The sequence below is a fragment of the Azolla caroliniana genome, unplaced genomic scaffold (genome assembly GCF_043228905.1).
Source record: "Azolla caroliniana isolate FFs.n. ecotype wild unplaced genomic scaffold, voAzoCaro1.0.p SCAF_4, whole genome shotgun sequence".
Lineage (NCBI taxonomy): Eukaryota > Viridiplantae > Streptophyta > Polypodiopsida > Salviniales > Salviniaceae > Azolla > Azolla caroliniana.
The window spans coordinates 2,702,006-2,707,553 of record NW_028230439.1 but is presented as its reverse complement, the minus strand read 5'-3'; positions in this window follow the sequence as shown (position 1 = coordinate 2,707,553).

The following is a 5,548-nucleotide window of genomic DNA, read 5'->3' as shown; positions in this document are numbered from 1 at the left end:
CGGCAGTAGTAGCAGTAGGCTTTCCGAGTATTGCTGGATTCGGCATTGTTTGTTGTATTCGGGGCAGGTCCTGTGGTAAGCGCGGGGTTTTGGGCCGGTTGGCTGCTTGAAGCTCCTTGTTCGGGATCCCGTGGGTAGCCGCCTTTTTTGAAATGCCGTTTTTTGTTATAGTTCTTCTTATTGCGGTACTCTTGACGAGGTTGGTCCTTATATCTCCCGTATTCCTCCCGTTGCTGACGATACCCGGGGGAGTGCTCCCGGTCGTAATGTTCGTATCGTCTATTGTAATCCCGATACCGATCATATCTATCATACCGATCGTAGTTATCCCGCCGATCACTGTACCGGACATCATTTTCCCGTCGATCGCCATACCGGACATCCTGTGCCGGTCGGTCGCGGTCCATTCACCGCCAGCGTTCCTCTTCTTCATCCCGGCTGCTGCGTGGCTCTATTTGTCGGACGGGCGGTGCTTGCCAGTTCAATAGATTATACTCACACCTATCCGTCGTATGGCCCTTGGAGTGATAGATTACACATTGCGTCCTCATAGTGCATTCTAGTGCCGAGTGTCCGGAATTCAAGCAGATTGTGCACTGTATTGCTTGCCGAAACCGGAGGTCTTTATCGGACGGTAACGCCCGTTGGAGTGCTCCCAGTGTGAGCCAGGAGCTTGTCTTTTCCATCTCTCTCACCCGGTCAATGACCTGGTCGATGATACTTGCGCGGAAGTCAATTACCGTGCAAACCGTTGTCGTGAAGATTTTCGTCCACAAGCAGAAACCCGAGCAACGAGAGCCAAAGAGCGATGTGCAACGTTGCACACGTACATAATGTATTTGTAATAGTAATAAAGGTATAAAGGTGATGTGGTTGTACGCACATCGACGCGAGAGAGAGAGAGAGAGAGAGAGAGAGAGAGAGAGAGAGAGAGAGAGAGGGGTACTATGCGGTACATAGGTACCTAGTTGTTTGTGAGGAGGTGGGAGTTAAGGGGCCATCAATATCACCCTCCCCCAAATCAAGGCAAATATCCCCTTTGAATGAAAGGGGATATTTTAGTCTCACTTTTGTAAGCGGTCTTCCCTCCTTGTGCTATAAAAGGAGAGAGAAGGCACCATTGTGGGGGTTGCCTATTTTGTGTGAGTAAGGTATACCACTTAGTCGAGGGTTCTACTTCTTCCCATTTCGTTTTAGGGTTAGGGTTTCGGTTAGGGTTTTCTTCTTGGGTTTTCCTTTAGGGTTTTTCATATAGTCGTTTGGTGCGGCCATGGCGGCCACCGTTTGTTGTAATCATTCATTTCTTAATAGAACTTCTTGTTGAGTATCTTGATTGCATCTTCTTCTTCTATCATAATGTCATATTCGTTCTCTTCTCCTCTTGAGCTAATCTTTCTCCTCCACTCCCTAGTCCAAGTCCCCCGTGGTCCCGCCCTTCTACACACACGCGCGTAACAACGCGACACCGTGCGTAGGGGTTCCCGGAGCGCATTTAAGAATATAGTCCGTAATTCCTCCTCTGGGGGTGCGCGGGCAAGCTGACTATGCATCCGTTGAAACCGGATGACAAACTCGGGAATGCTCTCCCCTGCCTCCTGTCGGATGGTATAAAACAAGCCCACCACCACTGTCTGGTCCACCTCCTTTTGGAAAAAATGCAAGAATTTAGCTTTTAAATCTGCGAAGGTGGTGATGGTAGACGGATCCTACGTCCGGCGCCATCTTGCTGCCGGTCCCTCCAATGTGACGCCGAATTCTGCTATCTTAGAGCGTTCCTCTTCCTCCGGGGTCAATCGCTGGGACACATGGTTTGCTTCCCATGTCTGTTCAAAGCCGTGAACATGAGCTTCCGCGTCCGGATCATCTCTATACTTGGAGTACTGGAACGGCATGTTGTCGTCCGGTATCGGTGCGCGGGCTGGTGGTGTTGGTGGTCGTTCCTGGTTTTTCTCCGGCGTCGATGGTCTTTCCTCTTCTTTTGGTGACGGAGGCCTCTCCTCCTCCACTTCCGGTGTTGGAGGTCGCTCTCCTCTGCTTCTGGTTCTAGAGGTTCCAGCCTTAGCCCTTCCGGTTCCGGTGTCGGTAAGGTGTCTGATCCTTCGTCCTCTGGTCCGCCCGGGGTGTCGTTACTGCTACGGTAGTTCGTGTGCACGTTGTATCCCTCTTCGAAATCTGATTCATATGCTTAAAAGGCTTCTGCGTCGCCTTCTCCGCTTGCCAACGCCTGGAGAAGGGATTCGGTTTCCCGGAGGCTGCTTAGGCTGCTGCCATCGTCCGGGTGCGATGTTTGCTGTAACCGGAGGGACTCCTCCGCTACTCTCCGGATTACGTTGGAAAACGAGCGATCCGCTCTAATTTCCTGGACCACTTGCTGGAAAGCCTCACGTCTCCTTTGCCTTTCGGCAAGGCGTCGAGTTCGATCTGTAACCAGGTCGTGCGTTGATCTAGTCATCCATTCATGCCGTCGTTCGCTGCAATAACAGGAATCGTGGTCGCCAAAAACTGTGTTAACTCTTAGGGCCGGACAATGGCCTAACACAGGGTGTCTACAGAAGACACTTCACCAAAGGGGTGTTACGGCAAGAGGATTAGGCTCGACGATTAATCCGACTTAATTAGGTTACTTAGCAAGATCATCCTAAATAATCACACGCGTAAGATATAACAATGAATGCAAAACGGCAATTAACACAGAGAGATAAAAACACTAAGTTTCATTAATTATCCACTGCTCATTACATTATATCCGGGCCTTTAAATAGGTTTCCAATTTGTAGTACAAAACGAAGCCATCCGCACCTGTTCGGGATCGGTTCGGATCCGGAACGGCATACTGATTCCGGTTCGTCCGTCCAAATAATTAAATAACTCCTTTGTTTCACACTCTGGACTCCTTTCCCGGCCGGTAACAGAAGAAACAGAGCTCGAGGTCGTTGCCTCCGAGTCCTTGATTGTACCCTCTTTTCTTCATAGTGATAGTTGGAGTCTGTGGGCTCCCGTGGTTTTTCCCATTCAAGGTTTTCCACGTAAACATCATGTGTACTCTCTTGTGTGTACGTCTATTCCCTTTCCTGTGTTGCACTCTTATTGAAGTAATTCAAGACTCGGCCGTGGCCGAGCAGTATTTTGCGCTATTCCTCACAATAACAATATGTCGTCGGGGGTGTGGATCACATCGATCACGAGGAAGTAATGAAGATCCCCTAGGTCCTTCATTTCAAAAGCATCCGACAATTAGGACTTCACTCGGCCGATTTCAGCTGCCTGGTCCGGTGATGACTAGGTCATCCACGTATAATAAGATACATACCGAACCTTCCGGATCTTTCTGAATGAACAATGAAGAATCCGACTTTCAAGCTGCAAACCCCATCTTACGCAACTAGTGTGTGACTTCAAATTCCGAGCACAGGGAGCTTGCTTCAAGCCGTAAAGGAACTTCTTGAGCCGGCACACTGCTGACTTGTTCATCTCTGACTAAAAACTGGGGGGTTGGATCATGTAGATCTGTTCTTCAAGGTCACCTTGAAGAAATTCATTCTTCACATCAATTTGATGAAGATGGCATTCCCTTGCCGCAGCAACTGCTAGCACCACACAAACCGTCGTCATGTTCGCTACCGGAGCAAAGGTCTCGTCATAGTTGATTCCGTGGTTCTGCGCATATCCTTTGGCCACTAACCGGGCCTTGTACCGGTTGAGCGAACCATCAACATTGTACTTTACCTTGTACACCCACTTGCAACCAATCGGTTTGCAATGTCGGGGAGGGTCATCGAGGTCCCATGTGTCGTTGGCATCAAATGCCCGCATCTCTTCTTCCATAGCGGCACACCAATGTGCGTCCTCTTCTGTTTCTCCGTAGCTCTCCAACTCACGCACTTCCACCACTTTCGTCATATACACATAGTGATGCGCCATGTACTCATTATAGTCGTACCTTTTTACGGGATTCTTCTAGCAGGTTGATCGGCGCAACTTCACGTTCGATGATTGCAAGGCCCTCTTGGTCGTCTCGGCCTTCGTTCTTTCCAGAGTTGAATTCGTTCCGATCCAACTCGTCTCTGCCAATGGCGTATTCCGGCATCTTCTTCTTCCCCTTCTCTTTGCACGTGAACCGTCTCCTCAGTTCCTTGCGCAAGGAGAGCACAACCGAGTTTCCACTAATCGTTGGCTCTTCATCGAACTAGTCATTCCGACCCTGTCGCTCATTCGGCCCACTTAGCCGGAATGAGATCGGACTCTCATCTAGAGTACCAAATCCTTCTTCATCCTCTGCCCAGATTGTTTCGGGCTCACTGGCCTCAACCTCCGGAATCAAGTCGGAGTCGGACATCGGAGTCGGTAGAGAGTACCATGATGCCAACTCATCAAATTCGACATCTCGGCTCACTCAAACTTGTTTTGTTCGGGGGTTATAGCAGTTATAACCTTTTTGCTCATGTGAGTAACTGACAAGAATGGACTTCTCTGACTTCGGGTTCAGCTTTCTCCGCTTCTCATCTGGCAAATGCACATATGCAATGCTACCGGATATCTTAAGGTGCCTTAAACTTGGCTTCCACCCGAAATACAGCTCATGTGCTGACACCTTATCCCCGATCCGGCTTTGGATGTAGACGGTCGTCTGAACCGCTTCGGCCCAATAGAACTTGGGCATGCTCTTCTCTTCCAGCATTGCCCATGTCGCCTCCACAATTGACCGGTTCTTTTTTCGGCCACATCGTTTTGTTCCAATGTGTGTCTGCAACTGAATTCTCTCTGAATTCCCATTTCTTGCAGATAAATGTTGAATTGGCCGAAAAAATACTCTTTTCCACCATCCGACCGCACGCACTTGATCTTCCTCTCCGTTTCCCATTCTACAAGACTTTGCAGGTTCCAGAAATAGTTGAAAACTTTGTTTTTCCTTTCGATTAGGTAGATCCACGTGTGTCGGCTGTAATCGTCGATGAAGGAGACGAAATATCGGCTCCCGCCAATATAGTGCAATGGAGAAAGCATGCAAAGCACTTGAACAGCTTCCAGCTCGTGATGTTGTTTTTAGTAATGTGATAATCTCAGGATATAGATGCAATGGTCTCGGGGATGAGGCATTCAAATGATTCAAATAGATGAAAGCTAGATGTGTTTAGGGTGTAGGTGTTTACGGTGGTGACGTACATGTGCTGTTTAAAGGTGTGGCCCTAGAGATTGGGAAAGGTATAGATTTGGATGTCCGAAAGCGAGATCTATAGCAAAAAAATGAGATCCTGTGGAACACATTGGTGGACATGTATGCCAACTACGGTAAACTAGAGAAAGCACGAGAAATCTGGTTCCTTGGAGAAAACAAGAAAATTGTTGAGACAATTCTTATTTGGAGTGTCAGGTCTTGGAGTTCATTGATTGCTGGATATGCAAAATTAGATCATGCTCATGCTACTTTGAAACTATATAGAAGAATGAAGATAGAAGGTATTGTGCGAGATTTGGTTCTCTACACAATTTTGTTGACTGCATGTTGTCTTGTAGGTCTTGTGAAGGAGGTACCTACGGGCTGAGAGGA